Genomic DNA, 16,735 nt, shown 5'->3' on the forward strand with positions numbered 1-16,735 from the left:
AGAACATTGTTTTATATTTCATTTGCTGGCTCTTTGCCAGGCAGTGAGACGATGCTCCTCCGCCATTGCGGAGAAGCCGCCGCTGCTGCTTTGGTGTGGGATTCAGGTGTTGGGTCCTGCCTCTGACTTTCTTGTGGCAGGGCTGGGGCCTACATTGGTGGTGTATCTGCAAGATTGGGCTGCGTCCTTGGCCTGTTGGGATCCAGTGCTGATATTGGGTGGGTGGTCGCCTATTGGACCCCTGCTGTTGTAATGATGTCCTGCAGTATGGATAGTTGAAGTAAGTCCATCCACCTTGTTGAGTGCGCTTGTGCGGTTGGGGACCTCCTGGCATGATTACAGCGATGATCCTGTGACTTGGGGATGAGACCACTTAAGGGTTGAACAGTTGTTGACACAGGGTAGACTAGAGAGAGGCCTTCTTTGACAGCTTACATACATCCACGAATCACTGACATGATATAGATGCACACAATATCGAAATCCAAACATATCAGAAAATAAATATTGTAAACAAAAATATCACCCTCTTATACTTAACTGCAAAAAAACACAAATATTGAGAACACAAATTTCGTTCTTAATAGTATAATTTCCACATATAAAAAACACAAATATCGGAAACAAAAATATTTTTATCTTTTAATAAACATATATGTAAAAAATATCGCTTCACACACTAGTGACTACAATAATATTACCAAAATGCTTCCATAATTATTATTAAACATAAAACAAACTACTTTTTACAATAACAACAATAGACAATATATACGCATGCCTGAATAAAAAAATATTACATCACTAAAATAATTGTTTAACAAAATATTACTAAAATACTACATCACCAATAGCAATATAAGCAAAAAAAGCAAATACATAAACAACAAACATTTTTACAACAATCTAAAAATTAATTAATATATATAGACACACACACATATATATATATATATATATATATATATATATATATATATATATATATATATATATATTACCTACTGGCGGTCGCCAGTAGGTAGTTATAGTTAGGACCACGTTTCCATAGGAAATCCGCAACATTCTATTTTGAATAACTTTGGCGCCGGTCGACGAATCCTCGCGAATTTTTCAAAATAGGTGGGGCGCTACGCTCCGCTCCTACCCTGAAAGTCTCGGGGGGATTCATCAAGCGGGGGCTGAGATAAAAGGGGGGTCCCAAAACGCGTTTTTCCCATGCATTTTTCCATAGGACCTTTAGACAGGGCTACAGCCCGAACGGCTGAACAGAATTACTAGAAATTTGGCAGAGAGGTAGTCCTCAGGTCAAGGAAGTGCCTTTTGTAGGTTTGGTGTAAATCTGTTCAGTAGATTCTGAGAAAATAGCCTTTAAATCAATATATATATCTGAGCCAGCTTACGGTGCGCTTACGGTACGCTTACCGTACGCGTACGGTGGCGTGCGCGAGCGCGATTCTGATTGGCTCTTAGATCTTAGTAAACATTCGAATCGGCCGAAACCAGGAAGTGGCGGCCGCCATTTTCTCTCTCGCACCGAGAGTTAGGTTTTAAAATAAAGCCAAAAAACATGTAAAGGGGCTGTTTAGACAGCTCCCACACACATAGCCATGTCGAGGGAGTCCCCAAAGATCCCCCAAGGCCAAAAATTTAATTTTTATTTTTTCGCTAATTTCGCCGATTACGCTTACCGTACGCGTACGGTAAAAATTTATTAAAAAAAAAACTATCCACACTCTCCCCACCCCGTGTGCAATTGGTGGCCGCAGGCCACCAATTGAGCATTGCTTATGCGAGGTGTGATAAACTCTAATATTTAAAAAAAAAATAATAAAAGAAAAAATTACCCACACTCTCTCCACCCCGTGTGCAAATGGTGCCCGAAGGGCACCATTTGTGCATGGCTTATAAAAATTACGAAAAATTAAAATATTACCTTTCAAAACGAAGTGCATCATATGTCCTCCATGTGCGCACGGTGCGCGAAGCGCATCGTGCGTACATGGCCCATCTAGCGTAACGTGGGCACGCGGTGCACTTAGCGCACCGCGTGCCCACCGTGCGTGCACGGCACTAACTGCGTAAAGTGGACGCGCGGAGCGCGAAGCGCACCGCGCGCTTACTGTGCGCGCACGGTGCGCGAAGCGCACCGTGCGCGCTCGGAACGAACTGCGTTAAGTGGGCGCGCACGCCACAAATGGCGTAAAGTAACTTAGCATTTAAAAAACCGTACAAATTCACTGAAAAAACCATAGGTTTCACACACGTTATAGTTAGGAATTAGCATTTTAAAAACCTTGCAAATTCACTGAAAAAACCATAGGTTTCACACATGTTATAGTTAGCTGGACATTTTACTGATAAAAAACCAATGAAATTCCCCCGTTATAGTTACTGTAGGCAACTATAACTCACGCGACCGTAATCCTCTGCTGATGACATATGTGTCTTTATGAAAAAAAAATATTTGTAATATATGTATAGCTAAAATTTAATGGAAGAAGACATGGGCAAATAAGTGTCTAAATACAGTATTAGCATCAGCAGAGGATTACGGTCGCGTGAGTTATAGTTGCCTACAGTAACTATAACGGGGGAATTTCATTGGTTTTTTATCAGTAAAATATAACATGTGTGAAACCTATGGTTTTTTCAGTGAATTTGCAAGGTTTTTAAAATGCTAATTCCTAACTATAACGTGTGTGAAACCTATGGTTTTTTCAGTGAATATATATATATATATATATATATATATATATTCTGTCAATTCCTTCTAGGTCCTTAGAAGAAAAACGAAGCCATGTGCGGTCCTTTAAATCCTTTTATTCAGCCACTTTGCCAAACGCGTTTCGAGTGCAACGCACTCTTGTTCACTGACAATTGAAATTGAAGCGAGCGGCCATGTTACATTATTTCCCACGTGATGTGACTAAACTACAATTAAAGTGCATTAGATAACAGACTTGTAGTTTTTTGTTATTGTACTATTTTGTGTGTGCAGCACACACCAAAAGAATAGCAGTGTGAATATTGCTGTTGTGCCAGGATTACCATTTTGAGTGACAATGCTGCTTTGTAGTGGCGACCGCCACAAACAAAGGGTGGTGGACGGTTGGAGTGAATGAGGGAGGGTCATGTCATGCAGGGTGTTAGTAATAATATATTAATAAAAAAAATAACTTACCTAAGCCGCCGGCTACCTCCCGTGTCACGCTGCACCTTCTCTCCTATTCCTGGTCCCAGCAGCCCTTGGGACAGACTCCTATCCAATCACCATGCTATAGAGCAGCGGGGGAAATTGGCCTGTCCAAGGGGTTTCAGCCAGGCTGGAGAAACCTAAGTGCGCATGTGTGTTTTTGTGGGCCTGAAAAGGTCGGTCAAAACACATATGCGCACTTAGGGAGTGCAAATGGCACTCCTCTTCCCCGTCCCATGCCTCAGCCTGCCCCTCCCTACAGCGCTGGCTCAGAGCCGGCAATGAAAAATAAAACGATGCTAGAACATTGTTTTATATTTCATTTGCTGGCTCTTTGCCAGGCAGTGAGACGATGCTCCTCCGCCATTGCGGAGAAGCCGCCGCTGCTGTTTTGGTGTGGGATTCAGGTGTTGGGTCCTGCCTCTGACTTTCTTGTGGCAGGGCTGGGGCCTACATTGGTGGTGTATCTGCAAGATTGGGCTGCGTCCTTGGCCTGTTGGGATCCAGTGCTGATATTGGGTGGGTGGTCGCCTATTGGACCCCTGCTGTTGTAATGATGTCCTGCAGTATGGATAGTTGAAGTAAGTCCATCCACCTTGTTGAGTGCGCTTGTGCGGTTGGGGACCTCCTGGCATGATTACAGCGATGATCCTGTGACTTGGGGATGAGACCACTTAAGGGTTGAACAGTTGTTGACACAGGGTAGACTAGAGAGAGGCCTTCTTTGACAGCTTACATACATCCACGAATCACTGACATGATATAGATGCACACAATATCGAAATCCAAACATATCAGAAAATAAATATTGTAAACAAAAATATCACCCTCTTATACTTAACTGCAAAAAAACACAAATATTGAGAACACAAATTTCGTTCTTAATAGTATAATTTCCACATATAAAAAACACAAATATCGGAAACAAAAATATTTTTATCTTTTAATAAACATATATGTAAAAAATATCGCTTCACACACTAGTGACTACAATAATATTACCAAAATGCTTCCATAATTATTATTAAACATAAAACAAACTACTTTTTACAATAACAACAATAGACAATATATACGCATGCCTGAATAAAAAAATATTACATCACTAAAATAATTGTTTAACAAAATATTACTAAAATACTACATCACCAATAGCAATATAAGCAAAAAAAGCAAATACATAAACAACAAACATTTTTACAACAATCTAAAAATTAATTAATATATATATAGACACACACACATATATATATATATATATATATATATATATATATATATATATATATTACCTACTGGCGGTCGCCAGTAGGTAGTTATAGTTAGGACCACGTTTCCATAGGAAATCCGCAACATTCTATTTTGAATAACTTTGGCGCCGGTCGACGAATCCTCGCGAATTTTTCAAAATAGGTGGGGCGCTACGCTCCGCTCCTACCCTGAAAGTCTCGGGGGGATTCATCAAGCGGGGGCTGAGATAAAAGGGGGGTCCCAAAACGCGTTTTTCCCATGCATTTTTCCATAGGACCTTTAGACAGGGCTACAGCCCGAACGGCTGAACAGAATTACTAGAAATTTGGCAGAGAGGTAGTCCTCAGGTCAAGGAAGTGCCTTTTGTAGGTTTGGTGTAAATCTGTTCAGTAGATTCTGAGAAAATAGCCTTTAAATCAATATATATATCTGAGCCAGCTTACGGTGCGCTTACGGTACGCTTACCGTACGCGTACGGTGGCGTGCGCGAGCGCGATTCTGATTGGCTCTTAGATCTTAGTAAACATTCGAATCGGCCGAAACCAGGAAGCGGCGGCCGCCATTTTCTCTCTCGCACCGAGAGTTAGGTTTTAAAATAAAGCCAAAAAACATGTAAAGGGGCTGTTTAGACAGCTCCCACACACATAGCCATGTTGAGGGAGTCCCCAAAGATCCCCCAAGGCCAAAAATTTAATTTTTATTTTTTCGCTAATTTCGCCGATTACGCTTACCGTACGCGTACGGTAAAAATTTATAAAAAAAAAAACTATCCACACTCTTCCCACCCCGTGTGCAATTGGTGGCCGCAGGCCACCAATTGAGCATTGCTTATGCGAGGTGTGATAAACTCTAATATTTAAAAAAAAAATAATAAAAGAAAAAATTATCCACACTCTCTCCACCCCGTGTGCAAATGGTGCCCGAAGGGCACCATTTGTGCATGGCTTATAAAAATTACGAAAAATTAAAATATTACCTTTCAAAACGAAGTGCATCATATGTCCTCCATGTGCGCACGGTGCGCGAAGCGCATCGTGCGTACATGGCCCATCTAGCGTAACGTGGGCACGCGGTGCACGTAGCGCACCGCGTGCCCACCGTGCGTGCACGGCACTAACTGCGTAAAGTGGACGCGCGGAGCGCGAAGCGCACCGCGTGCTTACTGTGCGCGCACGGTGCGCGAAGCGCACCGTGCGCGCACGGAACGAACTGCGTTAAGTGGGCGCGCACTCCACAAATGGCGTAAAGTAACTTAGCATTTAAAAAACCGTACAAATTCACTGAAAAAACCATAGGTTTCACACACGTTATAGTTAGGAATTAGCATTTTAAAAACCTTGCAAATTCACTGAAAAAACCATAGGTTTCACACATGTTATAGTTAGCTGGACATTTTACTGATAAAAAACCAATGAAATTCCCCCGTTATAGTTACTGTAGGCAACTATAACTCACGCGACCGTAATCCTCTGCTGATGACATATGTGTCTTTATGAAAAAAAAATATTTGTAATATATGTATAGCTAAAATTTAATGGAAGAAGACATGGGCAAATAAGTGTCTAAATACAGTATTAGCATCAGCAGAGGATTACGGTCGTGTGAGTTATAGTTGCCTACAGTAACTATAACGGGGGAATTTCATTGGTTTTTTATCAGTAAAATGTCCAGCTAACTATAACATGTGTGAAACCTATGGTTTTTTCAGTGAATTTGCAAGGTTTTTAAAATGCTAATTCCTAACTATAACGTGTGTGAAACCTATGGTTTTTTCAGTGAATATATATATATATATATATATATATATATTCTGTCAATTCCTTCTAGGTCCTTAGAAGAAAAACGAAGCCATGTGCGGTCCTTTAAATCCTTTTATTCAGCCACTTTGCCAAACGCGTTTCGAGTGCAACGCACTCTTGTTCACTGACAATTGAAATTGAAGCGAGCGGCCATGTTACATTATTTCCCACGTGATGTGACTAAACTACAATTAAAGTGCATTAGATAACAGACTTGTAGTTTTTTGTTATTGTACTATTTTGTGTGTGCAGCACGCGACAACGGACAAAATGCCTTAGTTACTATTCATTTCGATATTAAATAAAACATGCGTAAAAATGAACTGTATAAAATATACATTTAAAAGGGCTTTTTGTTAAATACAAATATATACAATATTAATTAAATATTATACATAATTTTAAATATTTCCTTTGTTTCTCAATAAAGCCCCAGTGGGCTCACGTAAGCAAGGCTTCGCCTCTCTTTGCTGCTCTTCATTATTGCCCCAGTGGGCATATCACAATTATTGATACAATTTAATTTATTCTACAAGTCTTAAAATCATCTTAAAACCCAACATTAAAACTAGGCCTGGGCAAAAATTTTGTTCCGTTCGCGGAAATTGCGATAATTCGACATTTTCGCGTTCCGCGGAGAGCGCGAAAATGTCAAAATTTCCACTTTCCGCAGCTTGGCGATAATTTGTTTCTTGCTCGCGCTGTAAAATAATACATTCTCGCGCGCGCGCGATCGCCTTACCTGAATCCCTGCATTCGCCGACAAGTTTTCTTGATCCGGTCGCGTTCTCCATGAGATGTTGGATTGTTTTTAGCCATTTGCGCTGTCTCGCGACAGTTTGCGCCCGCAGTGACGTCATGTGTCGCGCGATCACGTCTTTCTTCTCGCGATCATGCACCGCGAGACAACTCAAAACAAGATGGCCGCGCCCGCGAGCAACCACATGGGTAAGTTGGCGACTCGCAACCATGCAGAAAATCTCGCGAACATGCGGGAAAAAAAATTCCGCATCTTCACGATATTTCCGTTTGTTTGCGATAATTTTAAACATTTTTGCGATAATTTGCGAAAGTGGATTTCGCAAATTCCGCCCACCCCTAATTAAAACCCAACATAAATACTGATAAAGGTGAAATATCTCGATATTCAGACTAAATGAGTAAACAAGCCTTTTTCTATGTTCAGACCATCCGGTTGTTTAGAATTCAATTCTACAATGTATCGTGATTCCAATTTTCTCAAAATTCTTTCACGGTTCCCACCTCTTGAGTTTTTTGCCACAGCATCAATCACAAAGTAAGTTAACCCTTTTACATCTTTATTGTGGAATTTCTCAAAATGTCTGGCGACCGGATATGTCCGGTCACCATTCTTTATAGCCCTGAGGTGCTGTAGAATTCTCTTGTGCACCTCTAGGATTGTGCTGCCCACCTATTGCAGGCCACAAGGGCACTGGAGCACGTAGACAGCATAATCTGTTTTATAGGTGAATTTGCCTCTGATTTTCTTTAGATTTCTACTGAAGCCTGGCTTGTACCTTTCTGTATTCATGCCATGTGTACAAGCCTTACACTTGAGGCATTTTACAAACCCCCGGCGTCTTGTAAGCCATGTGATCTTCTGTTGTGGCTTCCTCAAAGTGTTCTTCACCAGGGCTTGTTTAAAGGATTTCACTCTACGGAATGTGATCTGGGGTCTCCGTGTAACTCAAGAGGTGGGAACCGTGAAAGAAAGAATTTTGAGAAAATTGGAATCACAATACATTGTAAAATTTAATTCTAAACAACCGGATGGTCTGAACATAGAAGAAGATTTGTATACTCATTTAGTCTGAATATCGAGATAATTCACCTTTATCAGTTTTTATGTTGGGTTTTAATGTTGGGTTTTAAGATGATTTTAAGACTTGTAGAATAAATTAAATTGTATCAATGATTGTGATATGCCCACTGGGGCAATAATGAAGAGCAGCAAAGAGAGGAGAAGCCTTGCTTACGTGAGCCCACTGGGGCTTTATTGAGAAACAAAGGAAATATTTAAAATTATGTATAATATTTAATTATTATTGTATATATTTGTATTTTAAAAAAAGCCCTTTTAAATGTATATTTTATACAGTACATTTTTACGCATGTTTTATTCAATATCGAAATGAATAGTAACTAAGGCGTTTTGTCCGTTGTCGCGTGCTGCACACACAAGATAGTACAATAACAAAAAACTACAAGTCTGTTATCTAATGCACTTTAATTGTTGTTTAGTCAAATCACGTGGGAAATAATGTAAAATGGCCGCTCGCTTCAATTTCAATTGTCAGTGAACAAGAGTGCGTTGCACTCGAAACGCGTTTGGCAAAGTGGCTGAATAAAAGGATTTAAAGGACCGCACATGGCTTCGTTTTTCTCCTAAGGACCTAGAAGGAATTGACAGAATTTAATAGGACCCGCTTCTGTGGGGTCCTCCCGTAACGAAGCGACTCCCGTTTTGGAGGAGGCAGTTTCTACACAGAAGACGTTTCTCTCTCTCTATATATATATATATATATATATATATATATATTTTTTTTTCCTCCAAACGGGTTTGTTTAGGGACCGAGCCCGTAGTCAGTTGGTGCACGATGCCGGTAAACCAGAAAACCGGCAAAATCTGTATAACTCCAATGTTGCACGTAAACAAAGCACACTCAGAGTCACGAGTATTCCAAAACGGCAGTAGTTTATTCTTCGCTACGCGTTTCGACACGAAAAGTGTCTTGATCACACGAATCTACAAACGTTTTGCATAGATTTTAAATAAAGTTCATTGAAGTGATTTCACCAAAACACAATGATAGAAGTAGGACTATGCCTTCAGATAGTCATACCAGACGTTCTAGTGCGGCAGACATATTGGAAAGTCCAAATCAACGTTTTCAAAGTACAAAATACGGTCTCAACTCATTCGTATTACTTCTGTTTAACATATTGCTTAATAGACACCACAATTGCTTGTCACTCATGGGAACATAAAATCAGTATGCATGTGATTGCATGTTTCAGTTTTTAACATTTATAGATGAATTGCCATAAATATTTGTTCAATTTTGTTCTCGCCATATTTCAAGGCTCAATAGCCGTTATCGTTCTGGCAATCGTTAATTCAGCAATTTATAGTTAACACTTGCGTATATGAGTATTGGTAGTCCCCAGTGTGTCTAAACGACACACGTTTCATGTGTAAGCGCTCTAGTGGCTAAACAGTATAGATAAAGGGTCTATTGTTCATACATTTAAATCGGTCTAGTGCCCAAGAGAGACTATATATTTCAACATTGCATTGATTTGGCATTGGTTAACATTGTTTGCAACATCTTTCGAGACTAAAGTCAGTTTATAGGTTAATGTCCTAACTTCACCTGTAATACAATCAAATGTGCACAATTGAAAACAAAAAAACAAAAAAACAAAACCAATTCTATTTCGAAATAGATAGACATTTGTAAAAATTCTCTTATCTGTGTTATAGTGTAGTCCCGAGCCCGGGGAAGAAAAGGTTAGGGAACCCGTGAGAAGTCAGACACAAAGTGGGCCCCTTCCTTTCCTCCTGTAAAAAAACACAAATAAGAGATATACAGCCATTAATTTCTCAAAGAGAAAAGGACAAAGTATCCAAAAAGAAACAACACATTCATTAGATTTCACACAATACAGTCATTATTTTTTATATTGTCTCTAGTTGTTTATTCTATATGAAGATGTGAGGCTAGTTCCTCGTCGAGGTTATGCCCTCCCGGGAATCTGGTTTCCAACTCAAGTATCCATTTGGATTCCTGTTGTCTTAATCTGAGGTCTCTGTTGCCGCCTCGTGGATTCAAGACTATTTGTTCGATGGCAAAGTACCGTAACAGGGAATTATTGGATTGATGAAATTCCAAAAAATGTCTTGCAATTGGGTATTGTACATTTACTTTGGTAATTGCAAAAAGATGTTCCATCACTCGTTTCTTTACCATGCAAATAGTACTCCCCACATATCTGCGTTTGCAGGGACATTCAAGTACATATACAATACAGTTACTACTACATGTTAGAAATTGGTTGATTCTCCATTTTTTATTTCTTCCTGGAATGTCAAATTCTTTTACAGAGTGACTGAATTTGCAGGCTCTGCAATGCCCACAGGGGAAGAACCCTTTGAGATCATGGAAATTATGGCTTTTTGGTTCAGTGATATCCCCTCTTACCAATATATCCTTAAGACTTTTGCCTCTCCTATAGGTGATCAGGGGTCTGTTTCCTATTTCCTTCCCTATGATGGCATCAGTCTGGAGAATCTTCCAATTCTCTGTGAGCATTTTACATACTTTTTTGATCTGTTGTTATATGTAGTTACAAGTCTGATGTTACTATCTGTATCTTCGTGGTCGTTTGCTCTTTGTTCTAGTGCTTTTGTTCTACTTACACTCTCAATTTTTTGTACTGCATTATTGAGGACCCATTCGGGATATCCTCTCTGGCGAAACCTTTCCAGCATGTTGTTTTTTTCTTCCAAAAATTTGTCATCTGTGCTACAATTTCTCCTTGCCCTCAGTAGCTCACCATATGGAATGCTCCATTTCAGAGGTTCTGGATGGCCACTGAGGGCATGGAGCAAACTGTTCCCAGCTGTATCTTTCCTATAGAGACTCGTTACAAGTTTGCCATCAATGACTTCAATATGGGTGTCTAGGAACTCCACCTCCCTTTTGCTGATGTTAGATGTAAGTTTAATATTGTATGGGTTAGTGTTTAGTTCATTGATGAACTTAACAGCTTCTTCTTTATTACCACTCCATACAATAAATAGGTCGTCGATATACCTGAGCCACACAACTACTGAATCAAAATATTTTCTTAGGGATGGATTTGATCGAATTTCCTCCTCCCATTTTCCTAGGAAAAGGTTTGCAAATCCAGGTGCGAAGCACGTTCCCAAAGCCGTGCCTCGCACCTGCCTGTATAGTACCCCATCAAACATGAAGATGTTATTTTTCAAACATATCATCATCATGTCGGCTAGCATGCGTGTATGTTCAAGATATGTGATAGCTCTTGAACCTAAAAAATGCATGCAGGCTTCGACCCCCTGGACGTGATCTATTATAGTATACAATGAGTTCACGTCCAGGGTAATCAGGTGGTAGTTCTCGTCCCATATGAGACCATCTAGTTTGTTCACTCGCGCGACCGCAATCCTCTGCTGATGACATCAGATATTACATCACTGTATTGAGACACTTATTTACCCATGTCTTCTTCCATTAATCTGTAGCTATACATACATTACAAATATTTATTTTTCATAAAGACACATATGTCATCAGTGATGTAATATCTGACGTCATCAGCAGAGGATTGCGGTCGCGTGAGTTATAGTTGCCTGCACTAACTATAACGGGGGAATTTCATTGGTTTTTTACGAGTAAAATGTCCAGCTAACTATAACATGTGTGAAACCTATGGTTTTTTAAGTGAATTTGCAAGGTTTTTTAAATGCTAATTCGTAACTATAACGTGTGTGAAACCTATGGTTTTTTCAGTGAATTTGTACGGTTTTTTAAATGCTAAGTTATGTATTTATTATTTGGTTTTTTTTTCAGGTTTTTCACCGTGCGCGGACCGTGCGCGCACTGTGCGCGCGCGGTACAGGTCGCGCACCGTGCGCGCGCTGTGGGCACTCCGTGCGCTTCGCGCACCTTGCACCCACGGTTCGCCGTGCGCGCTCCGTGCGCGTACCTCGCGATTTAAAAAAAAAAAAAAGATTTTTTTTCACCCTTGGGGGTCCTTCTGTGACCCCCTTACCAAGGCTAGGGGGTCAGGAACTGTCCACTCTGCCCCCTTTTCATGTTCTCCACCTTTTTTTTTCACCCCCTCAGACTGCGAGAGACAAAATGGCGGCCGACACTTCCTGGTTTCGACCGATTCGAATGTTTACTGACATCTAACAACCAATCAGAAATGCGCTCGCGCACGGCAGGGTGCGCGCACAGTGCGCACACGGTGCGCGCGTATAGATATTGATATGCTTTTAAATGCTATTTTCTCAAGAAATACTGAACAGATTAACACCAGACCTGCAAAAGGCACTTCCTTGACGTTATGGCTACCTCTCTGCCAAATTTCATGTAATTCTGTTCAGCCGTTCGGGCTGTAGCTGCGACTAAAGGTCCTATGGAAAAATGCATGGGGAAAATGCGTTTTGGGACCCCCCTTTTTCTCGGCCCCCGCTTGACGAATCACCCCGAGACTTTCAGGGTAGGAGCTGAACGGAGCGCCCCATTAGTTTTGAAAATTTCGCGAGGATTCGTCAACCGGCGCCAAAGTTATTCAAAATAAAATGTTGAGATTTCCTATGGAAACTAGGTTGTAACTATAACTGTCTACTGGCGACCGCCAGTTGATAATATATATATATATATATATATATATATATATATATATATATATATATATATATATATATATATATATATATATATATATATATATATATAGACGAAACACCCCTCCGAATGAGAAAGGAAAGAGGCCACACGGGGAAACCTTCGGGAGCCGTTTAATGGAGACAGCAAAGCATGATGCATTTCGGCATTAGTAGCCTTCCTCAGATGCTGCTGCTACCGCGATATAACTCCACCCTCGCCTTATAAGTGTCCTGCATTGCCCTCATTGGAAGGTAAGTTCTGACCCCAGGTCACATGATCTTTTAACCAATGTAGTCCAAAATAGTACTTCATATCCCAGAAAGCACTGCTCCTTGGTGGATGTTGCGTGGAAAAGGGATCTCTGTTCAGGGGAAAGGCGTGGCAATTCAAATGGAGTGTCCCGGTAAAATAAAGACCTCAGGCTCCCTTGGGTCCCCTTAACGATCCAGCTTCCAGTATAGGCGTCCGCTGGGCCATGAGTCACCAATATAGTAATTGCGGCTCCTCGTGCAGTCACGAGCTGCACCTGGCAGTGGTCCGTAGCTTCACCAACACTCGAGGCGGGCAGGAGTAATTCGATACCTCAAAGGAAAGAAAAGCTGAAACAGCTGGTGCCAGCAACTCTCCTGCCGCTGGGTGGAACGGGGCCTCTTGCGCACCTCTGGCATGTGCGCGAGTAGAATACAGACGAAACACCCCTCCGAATGAGAAAGGAAAGAGGCCACACGGGGAAACCTTCGGGAGCCGTTTAATGGAGACAGCAAAGCATGATGCATTTTGGCATTAGTAGCCTTCCTCAGATGCTGCTGCTACCGCGATATAACTCCACCCTCGCCTTATAAGTGTCCTGCATTGCCCTCATTGGAAGGTAAGTTCTGACCCCAGGTCACATGATCTTTTAACCAATGTAGTCCAAAATAGTACTTCATATCCCAGAAAGCACTGCTCCTTGGTGGATGTTGCGTGGAAAAGGGATCTCTGTTCAGGGGAAAGGCGTGGCAATTCAAATGGAGTGTCCCGGTAAAATAAAGACCTCAGGCTCCCTTGGGTCCCCTTAACGATCCAGCTTCCAGTATAGGCGTCCGCTGGGCCATGAGTCACCAATATAGTAATTGCAGCTCCTCGTGCAGTCACGAGCTGCACCTGGCAGTGGTCCGTAGCTTCACCAACACTCGAGGCGGGCAGGAGTAATTCGATACCTCAAAGGAAAGAAAAGCTGAAACAGCTGGTGCCAGCAACTCTCCTGCCGCTGGGTAGAACGGGGCCTCTTGCGCACCTCTGGCATGTGCGCGAGTAGAATACAGACGAAACACCCCTCCGAATGAGAAAGGAAAGAGGCCACACGGGGAAACCTTCGGGAGCCGTTTAATGGAGACAGCAAAGCATGATGCATTTCGGCATTAGTAGCCTTCCTCAGATGCTGCTGCTACCGCGATATAACTCCACCCTCGCCTTATAAGTGTCCTGCATTGCCCTCATTGGAAGGTAAGTTCTGACCCCAGGTCACATGATCTTTTAACCAATGTAGTCCAAAATAGTACTTCATATCCCAGAAAGCACTGCTCCTTGGTGGATGTTGCGTGGAAAAGGGATCTCTGTTCAGGGAAAAGGCGTGGCAATTCAAATGGAGTGTCCAGGTAAAATAAAGACCTCAGACTCCCTTGGGTCCCCTTAACGATCCAGCTTCCAGTATAGGCGTCCGCTGTGCCATGAGTCACCAATATAGTAATTGCGGCTCCTCGTGCAGTCACGAGCTGCACCTGGCAGTGGTCCGTAGCTTCACCAACACTCGAGGCGGGCAGGAGTAATTCGATACCTCAAAGGAAAGAAAAGCTGAAACAGCTGGTGCCAGCAACTCTCCTGCCGCTGGGTAGAACGGGGCCTCTTGCGCACCTCTGGCATGTGCGCGAGTAGAATACAGACGAAACACCCCTCCGAATGAGAAAGGAAAGAGGCCACACGGGGAAACCTTCGGGAGCCGTTTAATGGAGACAGCAAAGCATGATGCATTTCGGCATTAGTAGCCTTCCTCAGATGGTGCTGCTACCGCGATATAACTCCACCCTCGCCTTATAAGTGTCCTGCATTGCCCTCATTGGAAGGTAAGTTCTGACCCCAGGTCACATGATCTTTTAACCAATGTAGTCCAAAATAGTACTTCATATCCCAGAAAGCACTGCTCCTTGGTGGATGTTGCGTGGAAAAGGGATCTCTGTTCAGGGGAAAGGCGTGGCAATTCAAATGGAGTGTCCCGGTAAAATAAAGACCTCAGGCTCCCTTGGGTCCCCTTAACGATCCAGCTTCCAGTATAGGCGTCCGCTGGGCCATGAGTCACCAATATAGTAATTGCGGCTCCTCGTGCAGTCACGAGCTGCACCTGGCAGTGGTCCGTAGCTTCACCAACATTCGAGGCGGGCAGGAGTAATTCGATACCTCAAAGGAAAGAAAAGCTGAAACAGCTGGTGCCAGCAACTCTCCTGCCGCTGGGTAGAACGGGGCCTCTTGCGCACCTCTGGCATGTGCGCGAGTAGAATACAGACGAAACACCCCTCCGAATGAGAAAGGAAAGAGGCCACACGGGGAAACCTTCGGGAGCCGTTTAATGGAGACAGCAAAGCATGATGCATTTCGGCATTAGTAGCCTTCCTCAGATGCTGCTGCTACCGCGATATAACTCCACCCTCGCCTTATAAGTGTCCTGCATTGCCCTCATTGGAAGGTAAGTTCTGACCCCAGGTCACATGATCTTTTAACCAATGTAGTCCAAAATAGTACTTCATATCCCAGAAAGCACTGCTCCTTGGTGGATGTTGCGTGGAAAAGGGATCTCTGTTCAGGGGAAAGGCGTGGCAATTCAAATGGAGTGTCCCGGTAAAATAAAGACCTCAGGCTCCCTTGGGTCCCCTTAACGATCCAGCTTCCAGTATAGGCGTCCGCTGGGCCATGAGTCACCAATATAGTAATTGCGGCTCCTCGTGCAGTCACGAGCTGCACCTGGCAGTGGTCCGTAGCTTCACCAACACTCGAGGCGGGCAGGAGTAATTCGATACCTCAAAGGAAAGAAAAGCTGAAACAGCTGGTGCCAGCAACTCTCCTGCCGCTGGGTAGAACGGGGCCTCTTGCGCACCTCTGGCATGTGCGCGAGTAGAATACAGATGAAACACCCCTCCGAATGAGAAAGGAAAGAGGCCACACGGGGAAACCTTCGGGAGCCGTTTAATGGAGACAGCAAAGCATGATGCATTTCGGCATTAGTAGCCTTCCTCAGATGCTGCTGCTACCGCGATATAACTCCACCCTCGCCTTATAAGTGTCCTGCATTGCCCTCATTGGAAGGTAAGTTCTTACCCCAGGTCACATGATCTTTTAACCAATGTAGTCCAAAATAGTACTTCATATCCCAGAAAGCACTGCTCCTTGGTGGATGTTGCGTGGAAAAGGGATCTCTGTTCAGGGGAAAGGCGTGGCAATTCAAATGGAGTGTCCCGGTAAAATAAAGACCTCAGGCTCCCTTGGGTCCCCTTAACGATCCAGCTTCCAGTATAGGCGTCCGCTGGGCCATGAGTCACCAATATAGTAATTGCGGCTCCTCGTGCAGTCACGAGCTGCACCTGGCAGTGGTCCGTAGCTTCACCAACACTCGAGGCGGGCAGGAGTAATTCGATACCTCAAAGGAAAGAAAAGCTGAAACAGCTGGTGCCAGCAACTCTCCTGCCGCTGGGTAGAACGGGGCCTCTTGCGCACCTCTGGCATGTGCGCGAGTAGAATACAGACGAAACACCCCTCCGAATGAGAAAGGAAAGAGGCCACACGGGGAAACCTTCGGGAGCCGTTTAATGGAGACAGCAAAGCATGATGCATTTCGGCATTAGTAGCCTTCCTCAGATGCTGCTGCTACCGCGATATAACTCCACCCTCGCCTTATAAGTGTCCTGCATTGCCCTCATTGGAAGGTAAGTTCTGACCCCAGGTCACATGATCTTTTAACCAATGTAGTCCAAAATAGTACTTCATATCCCAGAAAGCACTGCTCCTTGGTGGATGTT

This window comes from Triturus cristatus, chromosome 2_2 (genome assembly GCF_964204655.1).
Source record: "Triturus cristatus chromosome 2_2, aTriCri1.1, whole genome shotgun sequence".
In the NCBI taxonomy this organism is placed as follows: Eukaryota; Metazoa; Chordata; class Amphibia; order Caudata; family Salamandridae; genus Triturus; species Triturus cristatus.